The following is a 19,591-nucleotide window of genomic DNA, read 5'->3' as shown; positions in this document are numbered from 1 at the left end:
TGCTGGGGAACATGGGTGGGAGGGTGCTATTGCACTCATGTCTGCTTGTGGGCTTCCCACAAGTAGCTGGTTGGCTGCTGTGTGAACAGAACGCTGGACAAGATAGGCCTTTGGTCTGATCCAGCAGGGCTCTTCTTATGTTCTTATCTCTCTTGTCATTGTCTCACTGGTTCAGCAGCTATGGAATATTTAGGAACATACCATCAGTTCAGGTGTTAAAAAAAACAAACAGTTGGCATACAAGGGGTACAACTAGATAGGGCTGTGTGTGCTCATGGTGGATATGAATACAGTAGAGAAGAGAGTTGGCAGCATTATGTGTGTTGGAGAGTGGTAGGCAAGGGTGTGTGTTGTGTGGAGGCGTGAGAGAGAGAGAGATGTGGCTGCAAAAAAAGGCAAATGCTATTTTGGGCTGCATTAACAGAAGTATAGCTTCCAAATCCCGTGAAGTACTAGTTCCCCTCTACTTAGCACTGGTTAGGCCTCACTTGAGTACAGTGCCCATTTCTGGGCACCACACTTTAAGAAGGATGCAGACGAACTCAGGAGGGTTCAGAGGATGATCAGGGGCCTGGAAACAAAGCCCTGTGAGGAGAGACTGAAAGAACTGGGCATGTTTAGCCTTGAGAAGAGAAGACTGAGGGGAGATAGGATAGCGCTCTTCAAGTAGTTGAAAGGTTGTCACAGAGAGGAAGGCCAGGATCTCTTCATCATCCCAGAATGCAGGACACGGAATAATGGGGTCAAGTTGGGGTTGGACTCGATGCTCTTATAGGCCCCTTCCAACCCTACTATTCTGTGATTCTAAGTGACAGGAAGCCAGATTCCAGCTGAACATCAGGAAAAAGTTCCTGACTGTTAGAGCAATACTACAATGGAACCAATTACCTAGGGAGATAGTGGGCTCTCCCACACTGGAGGCATTCTAGATGAAGCTGGACAGCCACTTGTTAGGGATGCTTTTACTTGGATTTGTGCATTGAGCAGGGGGTTGGACTCAATAGTCTTATAGGCCCTTTCCAACCCTACTATTCTATGATTCTAAAGAGAGGTTGTGTGTGTGAGAGGGAGGGAGGGAGGGAGGGAGGGAGGGAGGGGGAGTACTGTGAATTGATGTTTCATGTTTATCTTTGAATGGGAAATTGTGTGTGAGAATTAAGGTGAAACAGATATGGAGACGGTGTCTCTCATTCTACATAAGAAGAGCCCTACTGGATCAGGCCAAGGGTCCATCTAGTCCAGCATTGTGTTCAGACAGTGGCCAACCAACTGCCCACAGGAAACCCACACACACACACACCCTCATCTCCTTGTGCTTCTGCTTATTGGTTGTTTATATAGTGCAATCATTGTATATGTGGAATCGTTTCAGTTCTTCTTCTTGACTAACATGTATCAGGGTGGGGAAATACCCACCCTAGTCCAGTTCCTCCCTAGAAACTTTTGCCGAAAGACGTTAGTGGAGGTGGATGACATTTAGCTTGAATTGTGTGTAAAAATGTGTGTCCATGAAGGGTTGTTGAATGTCAGTGGGTAGAGTCCAACTAGAGTCCAACTTAGAGTAGACCCATTGAAACCCATGTCAACTAGGCCATGGCTAACTTAAGTCCCATTCCTTTCAATGGGTCTGCTCTGAGTAGGACTGTAATTGAATCCTACCCAGTGTGTGCAAAGGAGATGAGATCACCTTCGAGGTGAGGGTACGGGTTAGAGAGTGAATTTTATTCATTGACTGTGGAATAAATAGGAAGACCCTCCATGTAAGAACCATAGAATCCCAATGGAATTCATGCATAGTGTAAATTTAAAGATGTGTAGTCCAACTGACTGAGGGACTTCATGAACTGCACCACAATAGGAACATGGTAAGATAAGAGCCTATAGTTCAGTGGTAAAGCGCATGCATTGTATGCAGAAAGTCCCAGGTTCAATCTTTGGCATCTCCAGTTAGATGATCTCAAATAGCAGGGCCAGGAAAGACCTTTGCCATAATCCTGGGATAGCTCCTGGCTGTCAAAGTAAATAGTATGAGGCTCGCTCAGCGGTAGATGTGCTTTCCCTGCACAAGGTCCCAGGTCAAATTTCTGTCACCTTCAGCTAAAGGTTCTCGGATAGCAATGCTGGTGGAGGCCTGAAATCTTGCAGATCTGTTCCCATGCAGAGCAAGTAGTTCTGAAGAGATAGCAACTTAAGAAGAGGAAGAAACACTCTACTCATTTGGTTGTCTCCTTTCGTTCTCATACCAGAGGGACTTATGCCTCTTTTTGCATAAAACCCATTGCCATTTATGCTCTTAAAACAAACTGGTATCCTCCCCCTCCCCCTTTGATCTTCAATATATTGAAGCGAGGGCCTTTAAAACTTATTGAGCGTCTAGTTTCCTACATACATGTGCATCTGTGCATGCAGATGCATGTGCATCTATGTGCACACAGTAAAATACCTTTGCTCCAGTTTCTGAAAAAGTACTTAGAACATTTATTTATTCTAGGTCAGGCTGTTGGTCCATCAAGATCCTGTCTACTTGAATGGCAGCCGCTTTCCAGGATTTCAGATACAGGCCTTTCCCTTCACCTATTCACATGTGGGACCTTCTGCATACAAACTGTGTGCTCCGCCACTGAGCTGTGGTCCCTGTCATAATGGTGCCCTTGGAAGAGAGAGGGGTGTGTGTGTGTTCGTGCGTCACCAAGAATGGGTCAAGGTCGTCATTTGGCAACCAATACTCTTTCCCCGTCCCTTTTCTGAAGAGAAGAGAAGCTATGAGAGGTGTACAAAAGGCACAGTTCTGCCTGAAAGTGGCCAAACTAGCCTTCTGTAACAAAGGAATAGAAGATGGACCGTCCAGCTGGATCAGCCATGTCCTTTTAATGCAGGAGCATGCTTCCAAGAGTAGCCAGTGACCATATTTTCAGAGACAATGCCTTGACGCAAATAATTTTTCCTCATGATTATTGTTGTTCTGCCTGCACATGGCTAACTTAGCCTTTTCCATCCAGGTGCCCTCTAGATGTGTTGGACCACAATGTCAAGCATCTCCAGCCTGCTGGGGCTAGGCTAGGGTGTGGCCTTATTTACCACTTCCAAAACAGTTCCTTGGCCAAAGGGCTAATTTGCAGCTGTGGTAGGTGCAGGAAATGATTTAACACGATTTGAGGAAACCTGATGCCCCTCTAGAGGCGGCTGGTGTAACGTCCAGAGAGATAATGTAAATGCTGCAGTGCTAAACTCCATGCTGTTACAGAAGCAACCATCTAAGTTCCAAGGAAGGAGAATAACAATAATCATGAGGAAAAATTATTTGCGTCAAGGCGTCGTCTCTGAAAATATGCTTATTGGCTGCTCTTGGAATCATGCTGCTGCATTAAAAGGACATGGTTGACCCAGCTGGTCAGTCCATCTTCTGTTCCTTTGTTACAGAAGGCGCCTGGATTGGCCATTATCATCATGTTATGTGTATGTTGGGCAACTCCGCGTCTGGAAATGTTGAGTTGTAGGTGCTAACATGTCACTGGAAAACTGGAGCGAAGGACTGTATGGAAAAGACTTTGATGAACAAAATGTCCCAGACAAGCACTCCTTGGCTGCCCTATATATTTTAAAGTCCGCCCATGCATGTTCATGGAATGCAGCCAGGGAGGCACTGTGGAAAATATACTTCTGCTACCTAGAAGGGTAGCTGAATGCTCTGTCCCAGGGATGGGAAACCCCTGCCCCTGCAGATGTTTTGGTCTACCACTCCTGTCAGCCCCACCCGCTATAGCCAGTGGTAAAGGATCATGGGAGTTGTGGCCCTCCGGATGTTTTGGTCTATGAGTTGTCTACACCTGCTTTCTATCTTATTCTGCTGTCCATAGGGTAGGGTAGCATGGATACCGATACAGAAGCCAGTTTCCAACATTGTGTCATACATACTGTAGTGGAAGGGTGTTGAGTCTCTTTCAGACCGAGGGCCCGATTCCATTTTGGAGAAGTTCTCAGGGGTCACGTTCCAGTGGTGGGTGAAGACATAAGCAAAAGGGTGGGGCCAAAGGTGAATGGGTGAGGCCAATATGCAGATGAGGGGGCTGGGCTATGCAAATAAGACTTAACCTGATTCACAGTAGCAGGAATCACCAGTTAGACATCTTTCCCATCAGAAGGAGTTCTACAGCCTGGGTGACACTACCAAGAAGGCTGTGCGCATGCTTGTTAACTGCATTTCAGTCAGTGGGGCAGAATAATCCCAGCGGGGCTCAATGAGTGGGTGGAAATGTGTGAAGGGCTACTCTAATCCAGGCGTGGGAAACATTTTTTCTGTCATGGGTAATCTCTCAGGGGGCGCATTGGTAGTGGCTTGGGCCAAAGCCAGTGGTGGGCAGGACCAGAGCCAAAATTGGCTAGGGTGCCCCTTTTCTCTTTCTGTCACCCCTTTTCTCTCTTTCCCTCATTCTTCCCACCCAGCAGGCTGCCAGAGAAGGGACCGATAACTCTTGCCAAAGGTCTGAACATGTTGTATGCAGAGGGCTTTTGAAATTAGTCCGAGGGCTGCATGAAGCTCCAAGGCGGCGGCAGGGGCATCGTTAGTGGAGAGCCCACCTGGGCACGGATCTTTTTTGAGCTGTGCCCCGGATCTTTTGAACTGTCGTAATTGCCTTTTTTTTTTTTTTTACATTTTCCCATTGACTTGCATTGGAAAACAGAAACGGACATAACTTTTTTCCTTTGATATGATAAAATCATGACATTTGGAGATCTGGCAGCTCCTATATAGATGACTGAACCTGCCAAATTTCAGACAGTTAGGCCTGGTGGCTTTTGTTTTAAAAAGGTAAAGGTGTCCCCAACCAGTCGTGTCCGACTCTAGGGTGCGGTGCTCATCCCCGTTTCTAAGCCGAAGAGCCAGCGCTGTCCAGAGACGCTTCCGTGGTCATGTGGCCGGCATGACTGAACACCGAGGTGCACGGAACGCTGTTACCTTTCCTGCCGAGGCGGTACCTATTTATCTACTTGCAATTTCTTGCTTTCGAACTGCTAGGTTGGCAGGAGCTGGGACTGAAGACGGGAGCTCACTCCGTCACACAGCACTCGGGTCTCGAACTGCTGACCTGTCGACTTTCCAGTCTGCAGTTCAGCGTCTTAACCACTAAGCCACCGCAGCCCTTGGTTTTTGTTTTAGCCACAGGTAAAATTTGATTTTTTCAAGAAAATGTGTCAAAGCAAAGAGCTATAATTTTTTTGTTCTTCCACATACATGCATGGAATTTGGGGACTGGCAGGCCTTATGGAGCTGACTGAACCCGCCAAATTTCAGACAGTTAGGTCTAGTGGATTTTGTGCTAGCCATGCGTAAAGTTTCCTTTTATCAAAGACTAAAACAAAAAGTAAAAACTGCCAAGATACACAGGGGATTAGAAATCCTAATCAGAAGGTATTTAAGGTGACTATTAGGAGGTCATTATCCCTAATCTCTGGTGTAGGGTTTTTTTGAGGTGCAAAAAACCTCCCCCCCCCCACTTTTCTGCTCTTCCTTCCCAACTGTTGGGAGCTTGCTTGCAATGAAATTTTGAAGAGGGAGAAGGAAGGGGAGAAAGAGCTTCTTGTGAAATACTGGTATTTTACACAGCACCTGATTTTACTGTCCCAACATGGAACCTTTGGCTTCTGCAGAGGTTTAGTAGCTTCAGTGCAGCAAAGGATCCAATCCGCCTCCACAAACATGTTTCTCCCCCTCCACTTTAATTTCTCCTAAATAGCTGTAGGACTCAAATTATTTCAAAAGGAGGGTTAGGACTATGTGGCATCATGATCAAGGAACTGCTAAGGGTTTTAAACAGGTTCTACAGTTTAAAAAAGCTAGAAAAAGCCCTCAGCCACCTCACCTCATAAAGTTCATTTAAGTTCGTGCAATCCTTATAAACCCTCCACAGCCTCCTACATTCCTCTGAAGTACTACCTCTCTGAAAGGAGCCACTTGGCTTAGGGAACTCTCTCTACTACCACCACCACCACCACCCTGCATTTCCAGTCACCATTCTTCTTTTCTTCTTCCCTCCCCTCCCCTATCCTGTTCTTTCTTTCTCTTCTTTATTCCACCCACAGCATATCTTGAGGAATTCTGAAAGAGAATTCTCTTTGGTGGGCAAGAGAAGTTCTGAACTCTATTTGACTTTATACAAACAGACAAGAGGGTTGGTTTTTCTCCTCCTCCTCCCTTAAGTCTTTTAAAAGAGTGGGTTCACATGGTTGCAGAGACACAAATCTGGGGCTGTTTTGTTTGTCAGTTGCCATTATGCAGCAATAGGAAGGGCTGTAGCTCAGTGGCAGAGCACATGCTTGGCATGCAGAAGGTCTCAGTTTCAATCCCCAGAATCTCCAGGTATGGCTGGGAAAGAATCCTGCCTGAAACCCTGGAGAGCCGCTGCTGCCAATCAGTGTCAACAATACCAGGCTAGACGGACCCAGGTCTGACTCAGTATGTTCCTATGAACAAAAAGCTTTAATAAAAATAGGAGGTTTTGGTTTGTTGTTTAAGTGGAGGGGAGATAAATACTGCTCATTTTATAGAATCCTGTGTACTCAGAAGCCCCATTATGTTTAATAAAGCTTACCTTCAGGAAAGTGTGCATAGGATTCCAGCACAAGTTACTTGCAGGGACGTTTGCACTTTGATGTTCTGGATGTTTACTTAGAAATAAGTCCTGAGTTGTGAGCATGGTACTGCAGGCTTAATACAGTGCCTACCCAATTCCACCTAATGAATTGACTACCCTTTCAGCTCAGTCCTATGCATGTTTTCTCATTTGTGGGTTTAGTTTTTGTTTTGTTTTTTGCACGAACTCTAGCTTCAGTGGTGAGGGAAAGGCACTTAGTGCATGCTCAGAGTTTCTCCATAACTTAGCCCTAGTTTTGAAAACAGACTCATTGGCTGAAACCTGGTGAAGTCTTGGCACAAATGAAGTTATGGGGAGGAAGATACAATGAGAGCTTGCGCATAACAAGGAGGAGGTAGGGAGGAGTCGCACAAAACAAGACATCTGTTTTTATGAAGAGTTGCTAGAGGATGGTAGGATGAGGAGGGATGGTTGCATGGAGGGGAATAGAATTAGTAGGAGAGAATGTAAGTGCTCAGTGGTGAAAGAAAAACATTCTGCACATGCTCAAAGGCACTCTCTTTTTAAGAACATAAGAAGAGCTGTGCTACATCAGACCAAGGTCCATCTAGTCCAGCATTTTGTTCACACAGTGGCCAATCAGATGCCCATTGGAAACCCACAAGCAGGACATGAGTGCGATAGCACCATCCCACCCATGTTCCCCTGCTGCTAACATTGGTGAAATGTAAATAAATTCTAGTCATTCTAAATTTGCATGCATGTATATCCTTCAGAGTTAGACCGCGGTGGCTTAGTGGTTAAGACGCTGAACTGCAGACTGGAAGGTCGGCAGGTCAGCAGTTCGAGACCCGAGTGCTGCGTGACGGAGTGAGCTCCCGTCTTCAGTCCCAACTTCTGCCAACCTAGCAGTTCGAAAGCAAGAAATTGCAAGTAGATAAATAGGTACCGCCTCGGCGGGAAAGGTAACAGCGTTCCGTGCACCTCGGTGTTCAGTCATGCCGGCCACATGACCATGGAAGCGTCTTCGGACAGTGCTGGCTCTTTGGCTTAGAAATGGGGATGACTTTGCAGGTTTCTTGCCTGGGGGACACCTCTAATGACCTGTGCATTTTCATACAAAAACTGCAAAAACTTTGCAGGTTTCTTGCCTGGGGGACACCTCTAATGACCTGTGCATTGTCATACAAATTTACCCAAAAAACTATTGGGGAAGGGGGGAAGGGAAAGCAAATCACTCCCTCCCCAAACTGGAGAACTCTCCTTCCACATGAACTGCTGTACTTATCCTTCTGAAACTTTGCGGGTTTCTTACTTAGGGACAACTGTAGGCTGTCTGTAATTTTCAGAACAATGATCCACAAGGAAAATAAGGACAGGAGTATGTCCTCTTTTGGAGCCCTCAAAATGTCAAGGCCACCCTTGCACAAAAATCCTTGTGGCTATCATTCTGAAATTTGGAGACATGATCTCCTCTGATGGGGCAATGAATCCTGAAATGTTTCTCCAATTCTTCCAAGTAATAAAAATGTTATTGGCAGTTCCCTTTAAAAGAAAATCAAAATATAAACCATGCACCCATTTTTCTGACATTGGGCAGGTGTAATCCCCTTCTTGGGGGCTAAAAAAAAAAGGTAAAGGTGTCCCCAACCAGTCGTGCACGGAATGCTGTTACCTTTCCCGCTAAGGCGGTACCTATTTATCTACTTGCAATTTCTTGCGTTCGAACTGCTAGGTTGGCAGAAGCTGGGACTGAAGACGGGAGCTCACTCCGTGGCACTCGGGTCTTGAACTGCTGACCTGCCGATCTTCCAGTCTGCAGTTCAGCGTCTTAACCACTAAGCCACCGCGGCCCCTCTCAGGGGCTACTATGCCTGAAATTATCATCCAGTTCTGACCAAGAGAAAAAAGTTACAGGTTTTTTTTAAATTTCCAATGGTAGTCAACAGGAAGCATAAAGATTCATTTTTCCAAACCTTGACTCAGGTTTGGTGCTGAGCTGAAATGGTCCGACTACAAATTGGCCTGAGCAGAAGCGGGATGTTTTCCAAAATGCTAAACCGGGGTCTGAGTTGAAGTGGGGGGGGGGATCAGTTCACACTTCTTATGTATGTATGTAATCCGTACACACATGCAAGCACACCACACGCACACACCACACGCACATACACACAGACATTTATATATTAGAGGTACACTTAGACTTGGATATATTATAAAGATAGACAGACAGACAGACAGACAGATGCAAATTTGTGTTATGGGCCTGTGCCCCGGATCTTTTAAGAACCTAGCAACGCCCCGGGCGGCAGGTTGCCTGTAGCTTGGCCTTGTAGATTTATTTATTTATTAAATTTCTTAATCGCCCATCTGGCTGATTGTGGTCACCCGGCCACTCTGGGCGATGTACAGTGGTACAATTTAAAACAGTAAAATTATACATTAAAACATTATTTAAAAATACCCTAACTCATCCCAAATGCCTGCCTGTATAACCAAGTTTTCAGTGCGTGGCGGAAGCTCATTAAAGAGGGGGTGGAGTTCCCTAGGGAGGGAGTTCCACAGAGTGGGGGCCACCACAGAGAAGGCCCTCTCCCTCGTCCTCACCAGCCTAGCTGTCCTGGCTGACGGGACAGAGAGATAAAGTCTACCCAGAGCGAGATGACCCCTCTTCCTGCTAGGCACAAGCCAAACCATGTTGCGGCTTTTCCTTCACAAGTCGTTGCTAAATCTGCCATCGTGACCTCAGCAGCAGCTTTCATTGCTTTCTAAGAACGAGAAGTAATTTAGTTTCCAAGCAACCTCCTGTCTTGCCTTTTTCCATAGGAAAAAGGAGACGTTGATAGCAGCGGGTCAGGGTCAGAGCAGGTTCCCTTTTATTAATGTGATTAACCCTTATGAAGTCGGGCCAGATTTGCTGGCGAGGCAGGAGCAGGCAAAAGCTTCTGTGTGCAGGGCTAGCTAGGAAAACGTGTGACGTAGCTGCACGACAGACTAAAACTGGCATAAGAGGCGTTCCCTCTCTCCAGGTGTCACTGGGAACTGTGGCCCTGTCAGAGGCTCAAGGAGGTTCTCTCTCATTCTCTCTCTGGACTTTAAAGCTACAGTTCCCAGTGTCCTTTTGGGTAAGCCATGACAATTAAGCTGGTGTTAAACTGAGATACATTAATTGTTTAGGTAAACCCTTGGAGTTGTTAGCAGCAACTCTCCAGCTCATATGCAGAGCGTAAGGGACATCCCACATTTGCCCACCACCACCGTGAACATGTAGACGGAGGAGGGGACTGTGCACAATGGCCACTTCCCCGTTCTCTCTGGAATCAGCAATCAGGTGAATGGGCGTAGAACCCTTTCACGCCAGGTGCTGAGCGTACAGGCAGCTTGGTGGTGGGGGCTGAACATCGCTGGCAGGTGTGATCCTGCTTTCCCTCATATCCGTATTCAATATATGTACGGGGTGATGTTGTGCGTACAGTGTGGCACAATGTAGGGTCTGGATGTGGGTGACCCAGGCTCAGATCCTTGCTCGGCTGTAAAGCTCATTTGGAGGCATTGGTCAACTTGCTGTGTCGCAGCTTAAACCATAATTTTCCTGCACATTTGGAAGCTCCAAATCATGGCTCGGGTTCTAAACTTTGATGAGTGCAAAAATGTGCTTTTGCTTGATATCCAAGCAAGTGGAGTTTGGTGGCTCCGAGGTCAGTGGGGGAGTGAATCGGCTCCAGGTGTCAGTCAGAACCAGGCAGAACTCCAAAGGAGCTCTCCAAGGTGCTTTGCATTTTTTTCCCACAGGGTGGCTAGCAGTGTGTGTGGGGGGCACGGGCAAGATGCTGTCAGTGGTCCCCATCACTGGGTGGGTTCACCTCTTCCTCACTTCTGGCCCCTCTAACGGTTCACTTACCCTCTCCCTCTGGGGCTAGTCAGTGCACTGCTTGGAGGGGGAGCGCATGGCATATGAAGAAAGCCCCTCTGTTTCCTCACTCTTGTCAACACTTCCATGCTCAGAGAGGACAGGTGAACAGGCAGTGATAGCAGTGAGAAGCAGCAGGGTCAGGGCGATATTGGCACTGGAAGTGGGGCCCTTTCAGGGGTGTGCATCTTGGCAGGTGCCCAGCAAGGCCTGCCTCTGAAGCCAGCCCTGGCAGCTGGCTCTGGGAACCCGGCTTTGAAACACGTTGAAATGGAGTGAACAATCTTCCTTGCTCTTGTTTACAGGATTGCAGTCATAAGGTGGCCATGTGTCCTCTTTTACAGTGGACTGTCCTCTGTTTGAGGGGCTGTCCTATCCAAGTCTAGTTTAAAGATTTAAAAAAAAAAAAAACAGCAGGAAGAGCCGGGCCTCAAAGTTGCCCATCAGTAGCACCTGGACAGCAGACTGAGCAGGCCACTCGGTCACACTCCTTCATGCTATGATGAGATGTACTCTTATTTCTGTTTAAATAACAGTAATTTCTAAATTTGCATCTACACATATAAGTTAGCATCTGCAAATATTATGCAAATCAGGGCCCTCTTTTGTCCTCCTTTTTGGTGATGCATGTCCTCTTTTTATGGGGAGGGGCTGTGATAAAGGACATGCTTTGCATGCAGAAGTTCCCAGGTTCTATCCCCAGCATCTCCAGGTAGGGCTAGGAAAGAATCCTGCCTGCAACCCTGGAGAGCTGCTGCCAGTCAGTGTTCACAGTACTGGGCTAGATGGACCCAGGGTCTGACTCGGCATAAGGCAGCTTCCTATGTACCTACAAGTGGTCACCCTAACTCAAGGTGACAGAAAATCTCTTCCCCACTCTCCACCCCACTCCCACTCCAAAATGTTGCAAGTCACATTGCAATTCTCTTGGAGTCCTCCCTAAATCCCTCCGGTGTTTTTGTTCAAGATGGAATTCACACATTTTTGCTTTGGAATACTTTCTAGTGAAATTTTGGTGGCAATGTTAATCCACCACCACTCCACCCATGTTTAATATTTCCAGGTAGTTTCATCATCCCCTTCCTCCATCCCTCAAATGTTTACTTCCATTTAATTTTTCCTTAATTGCGGGCAGAGCTGAAGTCTGTTCAGTGTGCAGAAAAACGGCACATGCACGGTTTCATTTATTAGAGTGTCTAAGTTAAATTATGACTTCGGGGGGAGGGCAGACAGACGAGGAGGAGCATGCGAAATGGAGAACGTGTTGTTTCTGTGGGCAGAGTTCATTCATGAGCCTCTGGTTCCTTGGGGGATTGTAGTCAATTAGCTAATTGGTTTTAGGAGGTGACCTGTTAGTGCTCCGTAGAGGGAACATTATACTTTACAGTTTACCATAAAGAGTATATATAGATAAAATGCTCTTGTGATGGCTGAGAGGCACCCCTCCCCCCATTAGAACTTTAACATATAATGTCTGTAATAACTGCAAACGAGAAATCCATTGTTGCAAGAGAGTGGAAAGCAATTAAAACACTGGTAAAACATACTCGGATGGCATCAGGCATGAAATATTTCTCAATTAACCATTTGCTAGCTCAGTGTACACACAGCTTTTTTATAATGGGTGAGTTAAAGTGCATTGTCTTAAATTGGCCTTCCTTGACCCAGTGGAGGCTGGTGACTCTGATGTTAGTGGCAGTGAATCCGCTCCGGGTTTTAGTCAGAACCAGTCAGAACTCTAAAGGAACTATCCAACTGCTTCTGACTGAAACTTGGACTGGATTCACTGCCCCACTGACATCAGAGCCACCAGCCTCCATTGCCCATACCTGGTGCCCTCCAGATGTTTCAGGTTACGGCTCCTATCATCCCCATAGCTGTGCTAGCTGGAATTTATTTTATTTTATTTATTTATTTATTTCATTTCTATACTGCCCAATAGCCGAAGCTCTCTGGGTGGTTCACAGAAATTAATGATGGAAATGATGGGAGCGGTAATCCAACATATCTGGAGGCCACCAGGTTGGACTTAAATGCTTGTTTTTTAAAGTTGTTGCGCATGAGTTTTGAAATCAATAAAGGTGATGCACTCTATTTAGGACTAGCTCAGGACAATTTACTCCCCGAGGCAAAGGACAGTAAACAGCCCTGCAGTTGGATTTGATTTAAACACTGGCAACAACAGGGCAGTGTCCTCCATCACACCTGAAGGCAACAGGCTAATTTAGGGGGTTCTGGACAGGGTGTCCTCCAAAGGAGGGGAATGGTGGGGGGAAAGTTGCACTGCTGCACCCTCACCCCACGCTCGATGAAAATGTCAACCCATTGTGCCACTGCTCTAAAAAAGGCATAATTAGGAAGGGAACTGAGAATAAAACTGCCAATATCATACGGCTTTTATACAACTCTATGGTGCGGCCACACTTAGAAGACTGTGTACAGCTCTGGTCACTGCACCTTAATAAAGATATTGAAGAGCTGGAAAAAGTGCAGAGGAAGGCAACTAAAACGATCAAGGGGCTGGAGCAATTCCCCAATGAGGGAAGATTATAGCAGCTGGGATTGTTTAGCTTGGAAAAAAGGCGAGTAAGTGGAGACATGATAGAGGTGTATAAAAATATGCATGGTGTGGAGAATATGGATACGGAGACATTTTTCTCCCTCTCTCATAATACTAGAACCTGGGGTCATCCCATGAAGCTGATTGGTGGGAAATTCAGGACAGAGAGAAAGGAAGTCCTTCTTCACACAGTGCAGAGTTAAACTATGGAATTCACTACCACAAGGAATAGTGATGGCTACCAATTTGGATGGCTTTCAAAGGGGGTTAGAGAAATTCATGGAGAAGGCTATCAATGGCTACTAGTCTTGAGGGCTATGTGCTACCTCCAGTATCAGAGGCAGTATGCTTATGTACACCAGTTGCTGGGGAACATGGGTAGGAGGACGCTGTTGCGCTCATGCCCCGCTTGTGGGTTCCCGGTCGACAGCTGGTTGGCCCCTGTGTGAACAGAACGCTGGACTAGATGGACCCTTGGTCTGATCCAGCAGGGCTCTTCTCCTGTTCTTATGCCTGAGGTTGTTGCCTCGCGCGCTCTGTTCTTAAGGCCAGCCCTGATCTTATTAGATCAAAAATGAAACACAATACAAATGTAAAATAATTATTAAAATCCAGATATCAGTTGAAAGCAAGAAAAGCGACAGCAGTTCTAGACTCCATAGTTCTGTGCACTGATAATATAAATCCTGGTCAAAGCCAAAATGAATACTCCATACAGCTTGTACCATAGAAAGAAGGGGAAAGATGGATCTTGATGTAAACATCCAAGCACTCCAAGCCGTAACTCTTTTAAAAAACTGAATAAATTTGCTTTTATCCTTTAAAAAAAATCAGAAATACATACAAGAAAGAGTAAATACGGAACAGAATTCTCTTAATTCTTTTGCAGGATGGCACATGAAAAAAATCAGGGCCTGTTCAGATGTAACCCAGAAGTGGGGAAGGAGAGAGTATGATGCTCCAATGGCACATTTTATGGAGAGGCATGGGTGTCATAGAATCATAGAACAGTAGGGTTGGAAGGGGCCTACAAGACCATCGAGTCCAGCCCCCTGCTCAGTGCAGGAATCCAAGTCAGAGCATCCCCGACAGATGGCTGTCCATCCTCATCTTGAATGCCTCCAGCGTGGGAGAGCCCACTACCTTCCTAGGTCAGTCAGTCCATGTCTCCCTGGTTGTGTATAGTTGAAATAAAATTTCACCACTTCGCTTTGTTGGCTGCCATTTGGCAAAGAGATGAGAAGCATTGATATGATGACGTTGCATTGCATGTTTATTTCAGTGATACTTACCGGGGGATGCAGGTTGGCGTAGTAGTATCTTGGCCTAAGATGGGGGAGATCTAGGTTCAAATCCCCAGTATGTGTACCCCCTGAGCTTCTTGGAAGAAAAGTGGGATATACATGTAACAATAAATAGAAACCTAAATAGTTTGGGCTCTAAGTGGTGGCCTGCACAAGCCAGAAATTCAGGTTTTGATATGACCACTGTGAGATTCAAGTTGGATCCTGGAGTTCCCTGTTTGGCACTGGAGTCTCCCCGTCTCACTTTGTTCCATTAGTATGTATGTATGTATGTATGTATGTATTTACTGTTTATTTGTTAGCACCACACATAAATGTGGAAGGCCCACTTTATCAAAGGGATGGATGAAAAATTTGCTTCATTGATTTTCTTAATGGATTTACTCAATCTGCATCTCCTGGAACCGAACGCAATTTGTGGGCGGAAATCTATACATTTCCAAGCTTGTGATGCACTCTGCAAAAGAAAAACATGTGTTTGAGAACATGTACATATTTGAAGAATATGCAAAGAAAATTGTGTACAATTCTAAAATACATATAAACATGCTTTAGGGTGCAGTCCTATGGACTGTGCCTGCACTGCTCGGGAACCCCCAAACTCGGAGGCTTCCAAGATTCCTATGACGTTGGAAGCTGGTAGGGCAAGAGGAGAGGTGGAGGCAATCTTTGCCTCCTTGTCCTCCAATCTCGTTTATTTTTGCTAGAAGGGCTCTTCAGCTCATCTACCAAGGGTGCTTTGGAGGGAGAGGGAAGGAGGCTGGAGGAGGCTCAGGATAAATCGTATCCTGGCCTCTGCGGTCTCCTCCCCTCCCTGCCTCCAGAATGCCCCGTTTTCCCCCTCTCCGAGGTCAGTTTTCCAGCCTCAGAGAGGCAGTTGGCATGGTTCTCTCCATGCCAGGTCGAGGGGCGGATCTCCAACACTCCCTTCTGAGGTCGAAGTGCTGTCTCCAACCTCAGAAGGGGTTTTCTGAACCATCCTATGGGCCCTGGGAAGCTTGCCAGGGACTAGGATTGCTCTCTGTTAGTGGCTGCGTGCCTTTAAAAATACGTATGGATTTCCATGTAGAGAAAGCCCCCACCTTGTATGGAACAGGGATGGAGCTATCTTTGCTGAAAACAAAGAACCTCAAAGAGATTGAGTTTGACAGATCTGCCCATCCCTAGTCAGAGGCTAACCTCCAAATCTGCCAAAGCAAAATGAACTGACTTAAAACTTCCCTTGTTTTTTGCACAAGTGGCTTACAGATTACACCAGCCTTCCCCAACCTGATCCCCTCCAGCTGTTCTGGACTACGATTCCCATCAGCCCCTTCCAGCATAACCATGCTAGTTGGGGATTATAGGGGTTGTAGTCCAGGACATCTGGAGGGCACAGAGTTGGAGAAGGCTTGATTATACCCTGAGTGCACAGTATGGGAGGAGGTCATATAGAATCTCCACTGCTCTGCCAAATGCAGATTCCCTCTGCCAGGAAACATAAAATTCCCTTTCTATAGGAAGGTGATTTATCCAAAGACAGAGATCGGAGAGGAAGCATTTCCTCTTCCTATCAGGATGTTTGCCTTTATAGCTGCTGCCTTGTGTTTTCCACTGGCTTGTTGGAAAAGGGACCAGGCAGATAGAGGTTTTTCCCAGGCAGGCTTTTGCAGTAGTTTGCAGAAGTGGGGCAGCAGTCAGTAGAGAGCAAAACAAGCTACACTCCGGGAAGTAGAATCAATATTGTTGCCTCACTGAACGATGATGCAAGAAAAGCAGCCAGTCTGCTGATGTCTTATCCCTTTTTCCTTACATAGCAGATAAAAAGCAACCACCAAGCAAGTGGTTTATTATTTTGTTTTTGCTCTGCTTTTCTATTTAAAAAGCCAACCAGAGCAGTTTACAGAACATGTGCTGTTTTTCCTTTTCAGCTGTTACTCTACATTTAATGATGACTGGGCATGTTCCATCCCCATTGGGTTGACTTTTGTTTTTGGAAGGGGCAGGGTCCCCCTTAAGGTTTTATTTTTAAAATATTTTGTTGTGTACTTTTGCCGAACACGTTGATACCTCCCTCTTATTTCTCAGTGGCTCCATTTTGGCAACAATCCCGGTGGTGTTGAAAGCCTGAGTTCACTGTTAGAAGGGATGGTTGAGTATCGATTGTTACTCTGGCTTCTCTTGTTCGTAGGAAGTACCAGGTCAAACCATTGGCCTGTCTAGGCTAGTACATATTAATGGTGCTATATTAAGGATAATCCCCACTAAAGATGTAATGAAACTACACATTCATTTGGCATGCGTGGATTTAGGGAGTGAAGATTTTTCCCAAGCTGCCAATTAAGCAACGGCCTGAATAAACTGTCTGACTCTGGGATAATCAACTGGCAGTCCAGGGGCCAAATGCCCCCAGCAGCTTCTCAGCTGGTCCCCAGCATTGCTTCTGATGCCAAGAGTTCCCTTCCCTTTAGAATACACCTCAGCCAGAGTCTCAAACCCAAGACCCAAGACAAGAGCTCTTTCACCCTCTCCTCCCCAATGTGAAGACCAGTGGAGGCCTTTGGCAGTGTTCTCCCATCATACACTTACGATGCTTCCCTCCTGTTTTTGTCAGACTGCATCTGGAGTACTGCATCCAGTTCTGGCCACCACATTTTAAGAAGGCCACTGCATTTTAAGGAGGACATTGACAAAGTGGGACGCATTCAGAGGAGGGTGAGGGATCTGGAAACCAAGAACCTATGAGGAATGGCCAAAAAAACTGGGTATGTTTAGCCTGGGGAAGAGAAAATTTAAGGGGAGGCATGAGTAACTGTCTTCAAATATCTGAAGGGCTGTCACACAGTAGATGGAACAAACTTGTCCTCTGTTGCTCCAGACGGCAAGAATAGAACCAGTGGGTGGAAATTGCAGGCAAACAGATTTTGGCTATATGTCCTAAACATTAGGAGAAATGTCCTAATGGTAAGAGCTGTTCAACGGTGGTGGGCTGCCCTTCACGGGGGGTATCTAAGCAGACGCTCGGTCTTTGTTGGAGATGTGGTAGTTGCATAGAGCAACTATGCAAAGAGCAACCATTGGACTAAATGAACTCACATTCTCAAGTACAGCAGGTGGCTACTTAGGTGTGGGCCTTTTCAGTAGCGGTCCCTCAGTTATGGAATACCCTTCCCAGCAAGGTCCACCTGGCACTTTGTTATCTTTTTGGCACCAGACAAAGGCCTTTTTATTCACAGGCCTTTTAATCCTTGTACATTTCTGCTGCTATGTTGTGTAGTTTTGTCTCCATGATATTTTTAGATTTCCTTGTGCTGCCAGTTCTAACCACTACTGCTTTTAAGTGGTTGCTGTTTTTAATTGATTCTTTTGTTATTTGCTTTATATGGATTTTATTTGTGTTGTACGTCGCCCTGAGAGCTGTTAGCTCTAGGGTGACTAATGAAGTCTTAGAAATGAATAAAATAAAAGTCCCTTCCAGCTTGAAAATGCTATGATTCTCTTTGCCTGTGTTTTGGTTCTCACAAGATTGTGAGCAGCTGAAAGGAAAATTCAGCCAAAGCTTCTGGTTGCCTTTTACCCTGGTACAGAGCGGGCTAAAGAGACATTGTCTTTACTTGAGTAGAATTGCTCACTCCATTATAGGGCCCCTGCTCTTCTGCCATCACTCATTCCATTATAGGGCTGTTGTTGAACCCTGCTTGGTGGCTAATTTTAAACAACGATAGTTCCTGAGATGACAGTGGTTGGGGAAGAAAGAGAAAATCTGTACAAAAAAGATATTGAAGTTGTGCTCTGCAAAACTCATGATTAAGAATAACTCTTCCCTTATCTGCCCACCTCTTGCTGCTCTGTCTGTCACTCCCCAAATGTGGTGTGTGTGTGTTTTTTCCTTCTTATAGAGAGATGTGAAATTTTGCTGACTCTTGGTTTCATTTGAAAAAGAGAGAGAAGAGAAAATGTGACAAGGAAGGCTCCAGGAAAATAGTCTGGAGCGTTGTTGTTTTTTAATGTCTAAGAAAAGATTTCCTGCGAATCCTGAAAGGAGGAAAAGCTTTGCCTAAATATAAACAGGTTCTTGTATGCAAGCGTTGGATGGTTCCTGCCGAAAGAGGCGAAGGCTTGTTTGACAGCCAATTGATTGGAGTCTGTTCTCGAGGGCAATCCCATTGCAGGCCCCATTCATTAGCATGAGATCGATCAATCCAAAGAAAACTAGACCTTTCCCCCCACCTCACTCCCCCTTCTTTTTTCTCTTAACAGAGCTAGACATCTGTCAAGATCAGGGGAGGGAGAAATGGGGATTCTGCAGCTGTATTCAGAGGTAACGCTAAACTATGGTTTAGCATTACATGAATAAGCCTCGAGCTCATCAGTTTCCTGTCCCTACTCTCCTCCTGAGGAAAAGGTCAGAAGCTTTCCTGTTTTTTGTTAACCACAATTTAATGCAGGAGTGGGAAGAAAGGAGATCTCCAGATGTTTTGGGCTTCAGCTCCCAGCATTCCTGACCATTGGCTCTGTTGGCAGGGGCTTCTGGGAGCTGAACATCTGGAGATGTACTTTCTGCCCATCCCTGATTTAGTGTAGTATCCATTGCCAGGCAAACAGTGGTTAGTCTTAGATACAGTTTATTGAAACAAGCCAATTTCAAACCATATTATGAAGTTGACTTGTTTCAGTAAATCATAGTTTAGCCTCATGGAGAATAAGGCTATCAATGGCTACTGTTGTGATGGGCTATATACAGGGTGGCCCAAAAGTAGGTATACAGTTGTTTAGAATGTTGATGGGAGGGGGAGAGAATTTTCAGTCTTCCAGTACTGCTTTAGAATCCACTTCCTTTGTTCTTGGCTGAAGTTCGCTGCCATCATTCACAATATCAGTAAAAAAAAAAACTAAACAACTAAACAACTGTATACCTACGTAAGGGCCTCACTCCCCTCACTCTCTACACTTAACTGATTTAACTGTCACTCCCTGTCACTCACCCTTCCCAACTGTCATTCTGACTCCGCCCACACATCTTCTACTCACACATTCTCTCCCTCTCCCATCAACATTCTAAACAACTGTATACCTACATTTGGGCCACTCTGTATTATCTCCAGTATTGGAGTCAGTATGCCTCTCAATGCCAATTGCTGGAGAACATGAGCTGGAAGAGGCTGTTACACTCATGTCCTGCTTTGGGTTTCCCATTGGGGCACCTGGTTGGCCACTGTGGTAACACTGTGGGGACTGCATACAC

At 45.8% G+C, this 19,591-nt stretch overlaps 1 protein-coding gene across 5 annotated transcripts in view; it reads left to right on the top strand.

Moving 5' to 3' along the window:
• Window positions 1-19,591, top strand: part of GAB2 (GRB2 associated binding protein 2) — a 186,749-nt gene that overhangs the window by 36,398 nt on the left and 130,760 nt on the right. The window contains exon 1 of one of the 5 annotated variants that reach the window (XM_084842485.1): window positions 18,663-18,751. The exons of the other annotated variants lie outside the window; for them this stretch is intronic. The gene's annotated coding sequence lies outside the window, so the exon portion shown is untranslated. Of the gene's footprint in view, window positions 1-18,662; window positions 18,752-19,591 lie in introns of those variants that run through there. 5 annotated transcript variants of the gene reach the window in all.

Source organism: Heloderma suspectum, chromosome 3 (assembly GCF_057233095.1).
Source record: "Heloderma suspectum isolate Gila_16-S chromosome 3, 16-S_ref, whole genome shotgun sequence".
NCBI classification, from domain to species: domain Eukaryota; kingdom Metazoa; phylum Chordata; class Lepidosauria; order Squamata; family Helodermatidae; genus Heloderma; species Heloderma suspectum.
The sequence above is the reverse complement of the archived record's forward strand: the minus strand, read 5'-3'. Positions and strand labels throughout refer to the sequence as shown.